The sequence below is a fragment of the Anopheles stephensi genome, chromosome 2 (genome assembly GCF_013141755.1).
Source record: "Anopheles stephensi strain Indian chromosome 2, UCI_ANSTEP_V1.0, whole genome shotgun sequence".
NCBI lineage: Eukaryota > Metazoa > Arthropoda > Insecta > Diptera > Culicidae > Anopheles > Anopheles stephensi.
Window position 1 is genome coordinate 6888836 of NC_050202.1, and position 15304 is coordinate 6904139.

Sequence of the window (15304 nt, forward strand, 5' to 3'; positions counted from 1 at the left end):
AGCAGATTGTGCTCGTCGACTTAGGTAGAAGAGCCAACTTATAAGTCTCTCAAATAACTCGTGCTAGCTTAAGACATTAATCTTTATAGCTAACAGTAAAAAAATTCAATACTCACTTACTTACTTCACTTATCAGACGTTACAAATGGTCTGCTGCAGAAGTCCTCTTTATCGCTCCTAGTCTAGCACTGTCGTCTGCCCATCTAATATCTCGGCCATTCTGGCGAATACATCACAGCTATAACTTCATTTAAATTTGGACCTACCATGACTCTTATCATGTGAACGGACTAGAAAGAATTTACAGGATGTGTTGTCGAGCGCCATTCTCATGACATGATCAGTCCACCAGCCCGGCTGGCGATTATATCTTTTAACAATATTTGAAAAATTCCGTGTTCCAATCAGCTTTTGTTAATTATTCATAAAAAATAGGTAACGGATTATTATTTTCATCTAAATGAGATTTGATTTTGTCTAAATAAATTTTGATCCTAAAGCAATATGGCTAGGACGTTCTACCTACACAAAAAGAGGTTTGATTCGCTGCTTAAGCTTAAATAAAAATCTATTTTGCCTTAATTTGGGACACTTAGTCCTGTGGGTCCCACGTACTTGAGACTTGGGACATGGTCCCGCGGTTAGCATCGGGGCGACATCGACAAACGTCCTAGCACGGCAAGACTGTAGATCAAATCAATCTATCCAGCTACGGGTAAAATTAAGTCACAGGAAGATAGAAATGGCCGGCCAAAAACTCTCGGTGTTGTAGAGCCACGGAAGAAGAAGAGCAGGACTTATCTGTTCTTTCGACAATATTGTCGATTGCTTTAAGATAGTTAGACAACTTTTTAATACAGAGTATCTTAGAGTTTGTTTGAATTTTTTCAAGTTATTTTTGAAATCATCTCTTACTCCATCGATTGTGAAGTCAAAAACTCCAAGATTTGTTCAAAAATGTTTGAGAAACCGTTGTTCCCACTTACGTACACCCTTCTGAGTCATATCATAACTGCACACTGCACTGCACTTCTGTTTCGATCAATCTTTTCCCCATTTTCCTCTCCATTACATTCGATTTACCTAGCTGATCCTTTGACCCTTCTGCATTCTGCTGGCAACATCAATGTATCAGCAGATGGATGTCAACTGTTCGCAGCGAAAACAGAAAAAAAAAACAGATACGAGTGCTTCATTTGCTGTAATGTTGTGATTGTCTTGCCCATTGCCATCGCTCAATGGTACAAGAATGGAAAGAATGGCACAAAATCAATCTCGTACATTGTTCGCAATGGTGGTGATTTGTAGAAAACAAAAGAAAAAAAAAAGCCAAATGTCCAATCGGTTACAACCGTGCTGAAGCAGAAGCACTGCAACGTGTCGTTGATGAAAACCGGGGAGCGAGATGTTTGCATGATGGATGTAGCCGAGCCAAGACTAATGAGAAAAACGGACACGACCGGCACGACAGCCGGCTTGTGAGTGAGAGAGAAAAGGACCTGGAATGCATCGAGGACACTTAGAGGCAAGCAGGAGGCACCAGCAACAACCAAAGAGTACCTCACCGATATTGGCTGGTACCGAGAGAAAACTGGAATTGCCATGATTACGCCGGTAGCTTACGATTCCAAATCGAAAAAAGGCTTCAGTTTCCCGGACCACTCGCCTGCCTAGCGCCTCCTTACTCCTACTGGAGATGAAGTTCGCCGTGATCGAAGAACAAGGCGAAGAAGCAAACAAGAAAAAAAACCCGATGCTCGTGCAAAAGGAAATAAGTCATCGCGCGAAGTCGCCGAGGGTTTCGATGCCCACATACCACGCCTTCCATGCCACCGAATGTAAAGCGGGGTGGAAGATAAATGCACTCTGCGCTCTCGTACCACGATCTGCCCAAGACGTAGATGATCTTGGCCCATGCGATGCCAGGAAGGTGCGAAGGCTGGAGAAAAGGTGGTGGGAAAATCATATCAAAGTGAACCTCCAACTCGGTTGCCATTTTCCTCTTCTGTGCACCGAACGAAAGTACCGACCCGAGCCACGTTTGGGGAAATGGATTATTATCTGGAAGTTCCTGGGGATGGTGGTGGTGCATTGCATTCTGCGAGATTTAATTCGCCAGCCCCATTTTGGGCAGTGGGAGCCTTTTGTTTTCATCGTGCCATCGAAATTGAGGCCGCCCGGGATTATGTTGGCTGAAGGAGGATTTTTGGCTGCAAGTTGCAGCAACTTGTGCTAGCCTGGGAGGGCGTATAAGCAGCTTGCTTGTCAAAACAAAGAATCTGGGGAAGAAAGAAAAAAAAAACGCTGGCGGAATAGGGGCGGTTGACGAAGGGGGAAAAGTTTTATTTTATTTCAAACGTTTAAAGCTGTTTCGGCATTATTCTGTCGATGCCGACCACAGGTCAATAAATCTTCAGGTCTGTGTTTAATGGGTGCGTTGAGAGCAGGTTTTACAGAACTCACTGCATTCGCACGGTGCGATGTGTTATTGGATTTACGACTTTAAGTAACTTCAGCATTTTTTAATTTGTTTTCATTTGCTTTGTAGAATAATTTGAGTAGAACATTTTCAGTAATCATTTTGAAATAAATAGTGCTAAAAATGATAATGGAGCAGTGAACCAGCTAGTGATATACGCACCTCTTAGTAACTGAATGATGTGCTGTCAGTTGCTGTGGCTGCATGTAACAAAATACTAAGTAAGAAGGATAGGAGTTTATGAATTTATGTAGTATATTCGAGAAAGTTCAAAAGCTTTGGTGAGAAAAGTTGAAACAATGTTTGCTATCTTTATAATAATTTACGGAAACCATAGCGAAAAAGAGTTTCGCCTTTGGGTAGCCACTAAAGCTTCGATCTTCTATTGTTTTGACTCAATCGTAGTACAGGAAATTCTGATCGTCCCCCTTTAACTTGCGTTCAAAGTAGTTGAGAAAGGATTATTACTAACAACTTGTGCTAAAAAATTTAATCATAGTTAATAACCAGCTGTCAAAAGTCACATTTCAGCCCTTTGGGGCGATTTTAAACACAGCTAGGCGTGAGAGTCGATTATCCAGCACAGAAATCTGTACAAAATAGCCAAAAAGCCTCAACTTTCATCGATGAATTTCCTATCGTAATCATTTTAGAGGCTCATACATACATCACATGGGGCGGTCCGGTGGCCAAGGCGAAAGCGGCGCTGGTCTTCACGCGGCAGGACCGGGGTTCAAATCTCATCCAGACCGTCTCCCCGTACGCAGGGCTGACTACCTTGCTACGGATGAAATCAAGTCACAGAAAGTCAGAAATGGCAGGCCGAGACCTCTCGAGGTTGTAGTGCCACTGAAGAAGAAGAATACATCACATCACAGACGGAGTTGGTCCTCATCAACATGATCATTTCGCCATTAGCGCTTGACTCGGATGTCGTTGAAGAGGCCTTGATATTGGACTACACAAAGACAAACATCGTCTGTTTGATTATTCACCAGTTTTGGATACCTGTTCCTGGAGTCCTTTAGTTCATACGGGACCCACGATGCAATTAATTTCTCTACTCTTTAACAGTGACAAATAGCTGGTTTAATGGCTTCATGATTTTTCTTGCGAGTTTCTGTATCCTTTTTAAGGTCTCTTCATCAATTTTAGTGATGACCTTGGTGGTGATTCTAGCTCGTTTCACAGATCGTAAGACAACCAAACATTTGAGACGAGCATTCCATGGCAATGGATCGACTTAATTGAGCTAGAACATGGTCATCATAATCAGTAACTGTAATCCGATGGCTTTCTACAGATTTTTTCTCTTTTTATTGTAATATTCAAGTTGAAACAAATGAAAATATCTGCGAAATCCTTATCATGACTTTTCAAAAAGACAGATATGACATCAAAGTACAGAGCATCTACTCGATTAGTAAGCGACTTGTAGCGCCATCTGTGAACAAAATATCAAGCCTACTTTTAGCGCAAACTGTTACAATACTTGCACGTTGATATATTTGCTGCAAATCTTGCCGAGCTTAACCACACGATTGTGTAACGCTATCGCATTCATGAGGCTAACCATGTTTGCTCAACATCAAACCGATTGCGATTAATTATGGTGCCATTGATAACAGTCTATTGCTTCTAATTAAATCGTGCCTAAATTATATGCTCTATTGTACGCATTTGTGCGCAAAACTATTATCCTTTCGAGTGAGCTTTCGACCAGCGCACAGTGGACTTCAATCGAGATGCAATTCTCGTGTGCGAGCGCTTTGTTATGACAAACCCCGGTCCATCGATCGCTTGATTAGGCGACCGATCTATGTCTAATTGGAATCCGTTATTGATTCCCGCTCGTCGCAGAAACTGCATTTCGCCAGCTAAATAATCCAGTTTCCCCCATTGTTCTGACCGATCCGATTCGAAAGCTCGGTCGCAATCCACGTACAGCACACGAACGGCAGCGTGTAAAACCCTGCTTAAAGCCATCGTGTTCGGCACTTTAGGGTGCGCCGGTGTGTCGTACTTTAAATTATCCTTTCAAAACGGGTGGCCAATGCGAGGAAGCAGGATTGGGACGGTAAATTGTAGGATGGTAAACTGTAAATTACGGTACCGACCGAGACCGAGGTCGCAAGGAAATGGAACGTGTTGGGGGCAACGAAAGAAATCCTCCGGATGCTCTGTGCGAGATGCTAAGATAGGGATAAGATGCTTGCGGAGCATCTGAAGCTCCCAGAATAATCTCGTACACAGTGGCACCGGTCGATGAGCCCCATTTTCTGTTCGATTCGAGTTCCGAGCGCTTGCGAGCACGTATAAATCCTCGCAGTGCTCCCAACCGCACACACACACCCGGAGCCAGCGGACGGGGACCGTACATAAACATAAACCAAGCCATAAGACAAGCAAAGATGGAGCCGCTCATCGAAGGGAAGCAGGGGACGGACCGACAAGAAACAAAAGGGAAGAAATAAAAAAAAACAAAACGACATTGCACAAGCGAAACATTGAAGCGCCTGGCGAAGCAGAAAGCAGACCGCTTTGAGAAAAGGTAGAAGAAAGGTTAGACATAATTTATGTAAAGCAGCATAAAAATGGCAAAGCAAGAGTGGAGAATGGAACAAGAAAAAACAGCACACCCATACACAGCGAAACTTGTACAACATAAAATTGCACCAACGAACGAATGAGCGAGAGAGAGAGAGAGCTTTTGATCTTGTGGCGACTGGGACGTTTGGACTGGGGGAATTGCCAAGAAAGTGAGCCGAGGGTAAGGCGAGCTGCCGGTATCATCGACGGTTCGTTGTCTCGAGTCCCAATTCAGTCGTAGCTCCAATTTCCAATCCTGACCCTAAGCGCGCCATAATAAGACGCAAAGGATAAGCTGAGCAACACCGGGCAAACCCGGGCCCGACCGAACTTCCGAGAGTCTGGCCGGATTAAGATGGTGGCATCGAAGGGAAAAAGACAGAGAGAGAGAGAGAGACATATAGTGCAAGGGAGATATAAATTCGAGCATAAAGTGTACCGAACACGCGCTAGCACCGTATCTTGCCATCCCGGGGCAATATCGGGAGTCCCCATCGGAATCGGACTCGGAAAGTCAGTCGCTGTATCGCGATGCTATAAAACATTGGCCGCTGGTGCGCTGGTGTGCGGCAGTACTGCACACGTACACCGGCGTTGTGTACGTGCCCTTGTTGGCCTGTTACCTAACTCAACAATCCTGTGCCACTAACCACCATCCCCCCCCCACATCGTTCCCCAACATCAAAACATAATGCCACTGGTTTATGTACATCCCCCGTGCACCCGGGAGGTTGGTTGTCAGCAAAACCGTTGGGCGAGAATCGGGAGTTCCCGGGCCGCGAGGAAATTCGTTTGTCATCATTTTTTGTCTGTTCTGCCCTGTTCTGCTCGTTTTCGGTTTGTACCTTTGGCTTTCCCCTGTCCTCCCCCCAACCCACCCTCCCGCTCACCAACCAGCCGCCTGGCTGTGTCTGGGAGCGATTGCGCACACACCACAGAGGCACGACGACTCGAAGCGCGCGCGTTGAGCCACGGCTTATGGGCATATCGGTTGATACGACGGGAAAATGGGGAAAAAACTCACCCAGCACAACCCACCGATGGGTTTGTCGTTTTTAAAGCTCAACTCTGTACGTGTGTGTGTGTGTGTGTGTGTGTGTGTGTGTGTGTGTGGGGCAGCTATTTTTTTGCCACCACTTGCAACCGACGATTTTCCCGCACGATTAGAGTGTGATGGAATGCTATAAGGTAGTTAGGGAATGTTTTTTTACACCATCCAGACCACCGGCCCGGTCCGCTTTTGATAGAGTAACGTATTAATTTTCGGGGTGCTATTTTGCTATGAGTGATGTGCGCGGCCCCGTGGCTTGTGTGGCGAATGTTGAACAAACGCTGCAAATATGAAAAGTGGCTTTAAGTGGCTCGTTTTATTGGTGAAATATAATTTTTAACATTGAAGCATGGTCAATTGCTTTCGAGTGGGGGAAAATTTTGATGAAAAGTGTATAAACTTTTTTGTTTTTGTTAGTATTGAAGTATATTAAGAAGGAAAATGTATAATTGCAGATTCAAAGATGATAACATGTAGTAAAAGTTGTGAAAGTAACATAAAATGACGACATAACAAAAATACTTACTCATGATGGCTCATAGATATCCTATAAGAAGATTAATTTGGTTTTAATATGATTTAATGGTTTACATATTTCATAGAATAGTACTAGTAATAAATTAATTAAAAAGTTAAAATATAAAAATTCATACACCAATATAAAAAAAATCCGAAATGGAGTTAAAACTTAATAAAGATAAAATAACTAAAGATAAAGAATAAATAAAACAAATAGAACCATGATGTTTATAAGAAGAAAACAATGCAACAACAAAATACTGCCAAAAGAATAATCCTATATATAAAATAATAATAAAAGAAAAGTCAAGAAAGACGAACATTATCTAAAGTAACAAATAAAGCAAAAAGAAAAAATAAATTAGTCAATAGAATAACGCAAAGAATAATAAATAATAATAATAATAATAAATTTTTTTACAAGTTGAAAGAAACACATAAAGTTTTCTAAAAATATAAAGTAAACATTTTTTTTAAACTTATGTGAAAGTATATAAAACACCAATCTTAATCTTAATCTGAATCTTAATAGACAACTATACAATAAAATAATTGTTTGCTTATCATAAACTAAAAGAAAATGCTGTAGGCAATTAAAGAACTCAAAGAAGAATATAAAATAAACTCAACAAATTAAAAAAAAGCATATAAAATACAACAAGAAAATTCTAGTTTACAATGAACTATAATCAAAAAAGAAATAATAGAAGCTGAAAGTAACAACTCTATTAGATTCTGCCGTGGAACAAAAAGCGCTCTAAGGTAGGTTAAAAGAAGAATAGAAACACAAGACAAGCAGATCGTTTGATGGGGTGTCCCCAAGAAAATACAATTGTACTTGAAACATGAAAACTGAAATAGAAAATAAAAACGGAAACAGCAAACGGAGCCCGAACCGTTGGAAGAACTTCAATACTTTCCTTAAATGATGAATATAAAGTACGTATTAAGATGTGCTTCGAACTGAGCAGACAAGGAAACACAAGGAAAAAAAAGAACAAATACTATTACACAACTTTGTAGTGGGGAGAAAAAGGCTTTGTTGCTACTAGCATTCAGTTCGGTTCGCTGTGTTCACACTTTGCTATGTGTGGAAAATAAAGGACCAAACCTTCGCTCAATTGAACCCGCATCCTCTGGGAGGATTGGGCACCAGCACACCATCACCACACACAGCTGAAAAACTCTCCCCCCGCTCATGACCCCCCTTTCTCTCCTCCCTTCCATCTCCCACCAACCGAGCATAGCGCTCGGATAGTTCGGTTGCGCACCGCCAGGTGGCCACGGAGATGAAATTTCAGTTCAGTTCCATCACACGCTGGAAGTAGGTACGTATGTACTCTCACTCCAAAAACCAAATGCCCGGGACCATCATCATCCTTCCTGCCGGTCGTCGTCGTTGCCTCCGGGACGCTATCTTCCCATCCACCCACCCACCCATCGAACCCAACCCACCCGACACCAATCATATTGCCGTGTCCCCTGCAGCCGCATTGCTGGCGTGTGCGCTACGACTCTCTCTCGCTCTACCGAAATAGCATTTATGCTGGGGCTCTTTGCTGTTTTTCCCCGAGTTTCCACCCATCCCGCCCGCGTCTGCCTTCTGCCTGCAAACTCATTCATCCATCCCGTTTTGCGTTCGTTTTGCCTGCTTGCCATAATCCTTCCTCCTTGCCCGTCCGACCCTTCGCAAGATTCTCCTCCAAATGTCGCCTTCACAATGTGATGTGCGCGCACACACACACACACACAGTGGACCATTCACAATGGTACATATTTTCCACGTTTTCCCCACGGGGGAAACATTCGATCCTTGCACCACCATCCACCAAGGACCACGACGACGACGATGGTGGCAAATGTTTTGGGAGGTAGTTTTCATCCCTTTGCATCTCTGGCGATGGCCAGCCCACGCTGGTTCGATTCTCGCACACCAACCATTCCGGCCGTGGGGTTTGGGTGGGTGGGTTTTGTCGCGGGAGGAGCAGAAAAATCTATGCATATAGATTGGTTATTACCACTACCGACCGACCGACCGGCCGACCGCCCGACCGAGTCATCAGTTCCAGTGACTACCACCTCCCGAAACCTGGGAGACTTTTCCGTTCACACGCACGCCCACGCACCGGTGTGTCTCTTTTTTCGGGCCCACACACACACTCACACAAACACACGCAGAGCAGCATTTTCTATATTTTTCCACCTTTGCTCCTTCAGCGCTTGCTGTTGTGTGGTGACGATGACTGCTACGATGGAGCACGATTTTCCCTACGTTTCCTACGCGACGAGCAACAGCCCTTGAGAGTAAAAGAGAAAGAGAGAGCACGAGAGACCGAGAGAAAGATAGAAAAAGGAATGAAAAATAAAGATGGAGTCCTTTTGCGGGCTGGGGTAGAAGTGGATGGTGGTCGGGAAAATCCAATGGCGAACGAATGGCCTCCGGATTCGGGAGAAGGAAAAGATCGCCTTTTTTATGTGCCCCAGCGCAACCACGCCAAAGGAAAATGTGTTCAAGAGGAAACAAAAAAAAAAATCAACGGAAAAGATAAACGGGAGTGTTGAGTTTTCAACAAGGATAATTCTCCGGCATTTATATATATACACACACACACACACACACACACAAAATGAGCGCTCCGTGTATGTGTGCTCTGTGGTGCGAAATGTGTTTGTTGCGCTGTGTGTACACCCCATCAGCACAAATGGGAAGAAAAATTGGATCGACAACATAATCGGGGGTAGGTATATTGAGTTGGTTTAGGGAGGTAGAGAGAGGGCGAGAAGGGTGAGGAGGGTGGGCCCCGAGGTGTATGATGATCGGCCAGCTCAGCCCACACAGTAGTCGATGGCTTTTTGCATAGCCACAAGCCCGATGCCACCCATTCTCCGGGCAGAAAGGGGTTGGAAAAACTTGGAGACAATTCACTACCACCAACCCACCGCTAGAGGATCCTTCGGTGGGGGAGGGGGGGTTCCCTACAAGAAGAATGAACTTGAATGGGGGGCTGGGGGATTTGGGAGTTTTGGCAGGGAAACGGGTGGCAGCAGGATTTTGATGTCGGTGGTTTGCGTTTCGTCGGTTTGCGGTGTTTATCTTCTGGTCGGCTGTGGCGCTACAGTGTATGGTGTAGGTTGTGCTTAAAGGGGTGTTTTTGTGACAATTTTTTTTCGAAAGCTTCAATTATGGACTTTAATAAACTTAAATCTGTCACAATTGGGGATTTAACCATTATTTTCAAAAATATAAAATACAAAATAAACTTAGGCAACGCTTTTAGGATCTATCAATATCAGATTGGGACACTTCAGACTGCTTTCTTTTATTCATGAAGGACGGCCTGACCGTATTGCTGCTTCAGTCTGCTAAGCTCATGTGGAATACCTAACACTGAGCTACCAGCTGAGTTGTCTGGTATCATTCTTGGGACATGATGTTCCACCAGGAAATTCAAAATCTTAATCTTTAGCATGCCATGGGGTGTCTAATTTTCAATCCAATCTTGTTCATTTCCTTGGCAAATATGGCATATGGTGGTACCGTTTGATGACCCACAACAAAGGGTTTAGGCAACCCGCATTTAACACGAATACACCCGGTTTACGCCAGTCGATGCCTATTGCTAGATCTGTAGCAATCATAGTCAACTACACGCTGTGAATTAGTATTTTATTTGCTTCGTCCAGGACTCGTAGACCTTGCTAAAAAAATAGTTTTTGGCAATATAACTTTAAACGAAAGTATCATGGTCTTTTTGGAACTCTTCAGCTTTGTTTATGGATTTGGGAGGTATATGGTCTTGCAGGGTGATAATTTGCCATCCTACTTTCTTCACGGTTTGTTGTATTTACCTATGATTTTTGGCTTTTTTTCTTCATTTTTCCCGCAGCTGGATAGAGGTTTAACAAAGGTATTTCGATGCTTTAAAAGCTCACCCAGACGTTCATTCCAAATTGAGCCCTATTGCGAGGCCTCCGACCGTTAGGGTTGTCTTGTGCAATTCTTGTGACTTATTCAGTCTTCCAGTGACCAGTTTACTAAATTTGGTATTTTGCTTCTATAACTTCAATATCTTCTATCAAAGCTATATGGAGTAAATCTCGTCCGATAGCCACACGTCCCACAACTTTCGCCCGCACACTGTACAATATCTTCCATTATCTTGCGACCTGCAAAACCATAGAATAACGAATGAGGTCATCTCTTGCTTATGGTGATGATACCGGCTATGATTTCACCATCGATATCGAGCGGCCCACCCGAACCCGGCGAACAAGTAGAACATCATCAGAAAAGAAGCAACCAAAAAAACGGTAAGTAAAATACAACAACAAAAAAGTAAAACCACACCGAACCATCTCCCACATTGTTCCCTAGGTGTTCCCCCTGGTGTGTTCCCCTGTGCTTTACAGGTGGCCGAGCCACATTTTTCGCGAATCTTTTTTTTTCTCCCCCGTCTTGTGGCCGATGGTTGTTAACAGAGTGACAAGCGATCCCGGGGTCCAAAACGGTTAGACTAAAGCCAACCCGTGTTTTTTTGTTTGTTCGTTTGTATACATTAATGGTGTATGTCCCACATTCCGGTGCAGGCGAAGGGGAGGTCGCGATTTCCAGGCGCGATTTTTCCGACCCACCGCCGATGGTGAATAATAACGAGGCACTGATTTATTTTCGCTCGGATGTTTCATCAAATAGCTTTTTGCGCGTGAATTACTAACAAATCTCCCTGCTTTTTCGGTGTTTTTTCTTTGGTCAACGATGGTTAATTTGAGGACGGGTAACAGATTCCCGAGTTTGTACAGATCGAGCACGAAACTCTGTGTAAGCTTTAATGTGTCGGCGAAGAAAACAGTAAAATAATGCTTTGCATCTCCAACACCAACGGCACACAGTCACACAACACGCGCCATCGGAAGGATGGCGGTGGCCCAGTATAAATTATGACCATTTCCTATCGATGCTGATGCTCGATGATGTCCATCGGCCCCGGCAGGCGGTGAAAAGCGGCCGCCGGCATAGAGCAAGCGCGTGGTCTTTGATCTTGTCGACGCTATGAATATATGAAAACGCTATGAATATTTAATCGATCGTAAAGAGCGAGTCTCTGCCTGAAGACTATCTCCTATAGGATGGTTGGTTTTTTTTTCCAACATTCAACCTGTCATTGCATGTGCTGTTAATAGTCGCAGTAATGGGAGTCTGTGTCTCAGAAAATGGATGTTTTAATCATTCGGTTAATGTGTGTATTGTTCGTCGGAAAATGATTTTTTTCTTTCTTTTGAGTCAAAAATGCTCACCAGCATGGATTATTGATAAATTGTTTTCTTAAGTTGTGTTTAACACGCTCTCCTAGGTAAACACGTGGTGGCAGATGTATTAAACCACGTTTGTTTTCAGCATATGTTGCAGTTCTTAATGGTGCAACAAATAATTGCATGATGGAGCTGTTTTTAATCAGTTAACATCAGGAAGATTATTATTACAGGTACAAGGACTAATGCCGGCGAGCTGGCTCAAGACAATGGCGGATTAACAGCTGTCGATGCTCTATAGCATCCCGCCATTAATGCTATTGTATGAGGAGCATAATCCGATTATTGTATTCTTTAATAAATAAAGCGCTATCCCTAGTACATTATCTACAATAAGTTACTCATTTTTCATGATAAAATCCAACATGATTGCTCAACACTTTTTTCTGTCTTTTTGCTTGACGTTAAGTCTTTAGCAAATAGAATATAGGCTATGCTGTTCTAGATAAATTAAAAACAAAAATACAGTCCTGAATATAACTACGCGAACTCTTGCTTCTTGGACGCTTAGCTTAATTTAGCTAATTTAAAATATGAATGCCTCTTCAGTGTCGGATCAATCTAGGAGCAGAAGGAGCGACGGCGCGGGGCCTCGTTGTATAGATGGGGGCCTCTTTGGCGATTCCTATTGGTCTTACTGACAAACGAGTCACAATGAGAGAGGCCTCAACTGCCATTCCGTTCGGGGCCTCCAAAGACCTTGATCCGCTACTGTGCCTCTTGCTTTCTTCTACATCATATTTTAGCTATTCCCAGTTCGCCTAAAACAATCCATATGCCATAAAAGAGGGATAGTTAAAGAACCTTATTTATATTTTGTTGCACTTGGATTGTTCGATTCGGAAGAAAGAAGAAAGAAGAAAAGCTCGTAACAGAGCCTCCGCAGTTCACTGTCGAGCTATTTGGAGACTGTAAGAGTCCAAGGATGTAAGGACGGCGCCTGTCTTCATACGGCAGGACCGGAGATCAAATCCCATTCGGACCGTTCCTTCGTAGTGAGGACTGACTATCCAACTACGTGGCATCTATAAGTTTACTTACTTACTTATCAGGCGCTACAACTGTTTGGCAGTCCTGGCCTGCTGCAACAATCCTCGATACCGCTCACGGTTTAGCGCCGTCGTCTGCTGCCAATCCGTTATCCCGGCCGTTCTGGCGGACGCATCAACGCCATCACTTCATCTCAATTTGGGCCACCTACCACGTCTCCTCTGTCCGTGTGGACGGCCTAAAAGGACTTTACGGACTGGGTCGTCCGGTGTCATTCTCATGACGTCACCAGCCCACCGGAGCCTGGCGAGTCTAATGCGCTGTACGATAGTGAGATCATCGCACAGCTCGTAGAACTCGTCATTGTAGCGGCTCCTCCATTGTCCTTCCACACATACGGGGCCAAAAATCCTTCTGAGCAGCTTCCTTTCGAACGCGGCTAAGAGGGCTTCGTGAGTTTTGGACAGAGTCCATGTCTCAGAGGCGTATGTGAGTACTGGGACTATAAATGTTCTGTACAGTCCCAGCTTCGTCCGTCGCGACAGGTATTTAGAATGGAGAAGTTTCCTAAGGCTGTAGTATGACCGGTTGGCAGCCAGCACCCTTGCGCGAAACTCAACATCAATGTTGTTGTCGGTGCTGACTTTTGACCCCAGATAGGTGAAGTTTTGGACGACTTTGAAGGCACCTCTCTGTACATCACCCCTGCGTAAATCAGTGTTTGTTAGCAGGGCCGCTGGTGGTGCCACCATCATTTTGGTTTTCGCCTCGTTAATCTCCAACCCGAGGTTCTGTGCCGCACGCTCGATTCTTTGATAAGCTTCTGCTACATAGGAGAGCCTCAAACCAATGATGTCTATGTCATCAGCGTATGCCAGGATCTGGATTGACTTATAGAAAATGGTCCCAGAAGTTTCCACCTATAATATATCTTTAAGTTTAGTAAGCCAGACAATGGCAGGAATCTTGGCAGGAAGAAGAATATTATACGATAAGGCTCTTTGCACGACGACAAAGTCTCTTCCTAGGAAAGATCTCGTTATAAGTGAGGACTCTTAGAATAGATGAGGTCCTTTGTAAGAGATTCCATGTATGGCTACTTGTAAGCCAAACGATTTGCTAGATATGTATGCAGTAATGTTTTACTCTAGCCCCAGCCCTGTCAATTTTAAAACTGATATTTTTTTAAACAAAATAAGATCCTAATGCGCCCCAGAGAGACTTTAAAAGAATCCTGTAATAAACCTTACACAAAGGACATAGACAAAATCAGACCAAAACCAATGAGAAAGTCTCTACCTCATCTTCTTGTCTGTCTGACACCATTTGCCTCGGATAAAAATAGTCCCAACAGTGGTGGTTGGCCGGTACCAGGGTAGAAAAAATACAACCAACAGGACAACAAAAGCTTCAGCAGAATCAAAAGCACTGGTGACTGCTGCTAGAATCGAAACCAATTTTCTCTTGATTGACAGTGAAGGTGAACACATTAATTGAACGGCGAATAATTTATACCTTTTCACACGAGACACGAGATCAAACCGAATGTTCAGGTGGCCTCTCAGCATCTTCTTCAATCGTTGCACCGAGCAGAGCAGACTCCCCGGTATATTTTTGGAAAATGGCCACTCTGCTCTTCTTCAGGTCCGATGAACTCGGTCGAGTGTGTTCGCGGTTTTGCTGAATCCGTCACAAAAACATCACAAATCGCGTGTCTCACCACAACATTCGTGCTGTTTCCCGGCCAGGATTAGTCCAGTGCCGGGGACAACTCAATCAACTTTTATCGATTCGCGACCACCGGTCGTGAAGCCAGCGAAACGTGCGCTTTGGCACGTGGAACTTTATTCGGTTCCACGTCGGACGGGACTCGACGGGAACAGAAATGACATTTCGCCCCGACGCCGTCGACCGTTTGTGTGTTTAACGAGCGAAAAATAAATCCTTCGTAGCAGTGAAACGTGGTCAGGAAGCGGCGAAAGATGTGAGTTGCGAGTAGGTAGCGTAAGCACGATGGCACACTGTCCATTTGCCATGAGATTTTGAATTATTTGCTCCGCAGACACAAAATAAATTGGCAGATTGGTGTCGGATCGATGCACAAGGTACAGGAGAGCTTGTAAGTAGTACATTTGGTGATATAAAAGTGTTCTCTACATTAGTTCGAAAGAGAAAACCAATGTTAATTCAGTTTCTGAGCTACGATTACCCGTCCGTGGATGAGGAACAGAAGTTGGAGAAGTTTAAATATCATAACTCTGTACAGGATAATGATGAAATGGCTACTTAAGTTAATGTGGGCATGAGGAGATCTTCCAAAGATGGCGTTTGGAATAGCTTAAAGTTTCTGTAGGCCATTTCTGACC